Source organism: Corylus avellana, chromosome ca4 (genome assembly GCF_901000735.1).
Source record: "Corylus avellana chromosome ca4, CavTom2PMs-1.0".
Lineage (NCBI taxonomy): Eukaryota > Viridiplantae > Streptophyta > Magnoliopsida > Fagales > Betulaceae > Corylus > Corylus avellana.
Window position 1 is genome coordinate 7,716,379 of NC_081544.1, and position 3,443 is coordinate 7,719,821.

Below are 3,443 nucleotides of genomic sequence, written 5' to 3' on the forward strand. Positions count from 1 at the left end.
TTTGGCCAAGGGGTACCCTTTGTTTTTTATTTTTTATTTTTTTTTAGTTTTTTAAAGTTTTTTTTCTTGTTTTAATATTTTTTATTTTTTAATTATTAGCTTTTTCTATTTTTTAATTCCTAAATAATTTTTTATTATTTTTTTAAAAAAATCCTTCTTCTTTTTTTCCTTCTTAAAAGTGCAGTTTTGGATTTTCCCTTTCCAGTTTGGTGCAGTTTTGGATAACCGCATCTATGCGATAGTTTGAACTACCGCATAGAAGCCGGATCCACGACTGTTATACAATTGAGATAACATAATAATTAAAATCAATCATTTGTTTTTTCTAATTGTAGATTTAGTTTCTGACACATCATTAAATTACATAACAGTCAATCTACTTAAATAACATTACTCAAAATACTAATATTGCAATGACTTGCATAGGGTGTGTTCATGATTTGATCAATAAATTACTGCTGAATTGTGGACAAAGGAGTTGGAATTGAAGATACTTAATTATAATTAGCTTTTAATCACGCATGTAAATCCAAATAGTTTTTCTTTTACGAGGCCCAATTTTCAAATTTAATTATTCACAGGACTTCTATTACACTTTTTTCTGCGTTTACTCTCTAGGTTACAAACACCTTTATAATTCTTTTTTGTTTCAACATTTATATATCCTTTCAAGTTCAACCTTAATTATTTGAGATACTCTTTCCTTTTCTTTTCTTTTCTTTTTTTTTTTAATGAAAAATAAAATATCCTTAATACCTCAAGTTACTTTTATACTATAAGAACTTGTAAGAATTATAAGCCTTCATCTTAAATCAACTCGAATTATTTGTAAGATAGAGTTAACCACATTAACAACTCTTCAGCACTACCAAATTTTTAAAAAAGCCTTTAAAATATATGTTTTTATGAGTATTTTCCTTGCAAAATTTATTGTTTCCATCTCCCCTCAAGTTTTAGTTCTGTCCTTCTATACCCTTTTTTAGACATAAAGAAAATCAATGATGGTGAATATCAATTGAATCCCTCGCGTTCCTAACAACAATTGAATAACTTGTATTAAAGCTCTTGGATCAAGGCTTGTAAAAAAAAAAACTAATTCAAATGCTAATTTTTACTATTACATCATCCAATTGTACAAGAGTCTACTAAATAGCATTACTCGTCAATTTTTATTGAGAAAATATGTTGTATCTACAAGACCATTATTAGAATGAAAAATGTATAATTTTGGTAACAAGTTTTAATTTCTCATATTTTAATGCATGAAAAATCTATAATAAGCATATTATATTTAATAGTCATAGCTAGCTAGCTCTTAACCCTTCTCGATAGGGTTGTCGCTGTTCTGAAGGACATATAGTACAAAACCAGTACCCTGAATATTGTTGCATACTGTTCATCACTAACAGACTGACTGAGTCCGATTCGGGTGGCCCATGTTGCTAATGATGTCTATCCTACCACCGATCAAACATAGCTCCGCTAGTTAGAATACAACCATTGAATCTAAGGCCGAAATATAAACACACATCTTTGAACCATTGGGTCAAACCCATATATATACATGTGTCCACCATCCTTTTATGATGACACACACCATATGTTCAATTATTATAAACCATATAATAAATATAATCATTTGAAGTATTTATAAGCATTAGATAAAATCATAAGGCTCATGACATAATTTCTTAATTGAACAAAAGAAATTAAAGTATGCTCAGTTTTAAGGCTAACAATTTTTTATACGACCTACAAACCTAACACAAAATTTGTGGGTGGAATGAAGGTTTGGCATAAAAGAGTTCGGGTCATAAACATGTCAATCCGCTTGACTCGTTTATGAAATTATGGATATTTTTTATATAATAAATACATGTTGAAACATGTCAAACATGTCAATCAAGCCATGATTGGGTCGAAACGGGTCAAATGAGTCATGTTTGGTTAGGTCAAACAGGTTAAACATGTCGCATTTAGGTCTAAACGGGTCAAATAGGCCAACCTGTTTGTAACCTGTTTATTAAATGGGTCATGTCGGGTCAAGTCAAAGTTGAAGGGTTTGACTCGTTTAACTAAACAGGTCGTGTTCTGGTTGATCGTTAATAGGTTGGTGAGTCAAGTGGGTCAAACCGAACCGAACCAAACCCGCCAACTTGAATTCCAGCCCTACTCAATTTTTCAGTATAATGTGTAGTGAAATAAAACTGTCATGTAAGCATTTGCTTACCTTAGGCAATTCTCTTCACTCTTAGACATCTTAATTCTTCAAATCACTGCAAATCGAACTCTAGTGTTAGACACATTCTACGCTGGAAATCTTAATATTGCATGTAAAACCTTAATCATGCGGTTAAAATCCTAATAACGTTACTAACTTCATCAATCATTTGATATCGAGGGTCGAACGTTAGCTATGCTTACATTGATCGTTTAGCCTTGGGGTGGAACAGTCAATGACTGCGAGGAACTATAATCTATTCAAAAACTTAAACAAGAGCTCTAGAGATCTTAGAAGCACCGAAAATATCATACATTATATTATGCACATACATTTTAATCAAGCATGACTTTGTATATTGTTTTAATAAGACATCAAAGGTACAAGCTTAATTTGCTTTCTTAATTGAAAATCTATTGTTAGCCAACCAAAGAAAAGTGTTTTAAGGCACTGAAATATAGATGCTTTAACACTGTTTTGACATAAAAAGAAAACCATCTTTAAGGTTTACATTATACATGAAAGAACTAAACTTTCTTTTTGTAAAAATGCCAACTTTATTACTACATGTGAAATGAAAACAACTACTCGTACGTGTTTAAGTACCAAAATCACAATATTAATCATGTATAAAAACTGAGCATTAAGATTGGGTTAACTAGGCTCCCTTAACACAATATAGAAGCTTCTCCAACAATAGAGGAATAAAACCTCCAAGTTTGCCCATTTCTCTTTCTCTCTTTCTCTCTCTTTGTCTCTCTAAGGCTTGGTATGCGAAAAATGGGACAAAATTGGACCTATGGTTTATTCTAGGTCTTTAAATAGGACACAAAGGCATACAAAAAGTTAAAACTCTTTTAATATTGCTCATGTAGATGTCATCAACCGTTTGATAAGAAAGATCGAACGTTCACGAGGAAACTTCGTTTGTTCGAGAGAAAATGTCGAACGTTCGATAAAACATAACTTTATTTCGGAACATTTATTTTGTTAAAATATATATTCTTAATGATTAACTTGCATTTTGTAAATAGTTCGTTGGAAATCTTTTGTACGTGAATAAAACTAAGGATCTAGTTTTGTAAGTTATCATTATCGCTTAAATAAATATATTTATATATGTGTTTATTTTCAAGGTATTGCAGACAAATTGGCAGGTTGGGGTTATAGAGGAGAGGTTCAATGTGTTCTTTGTATGCAGAGCATAGAACACTTGTTCTTT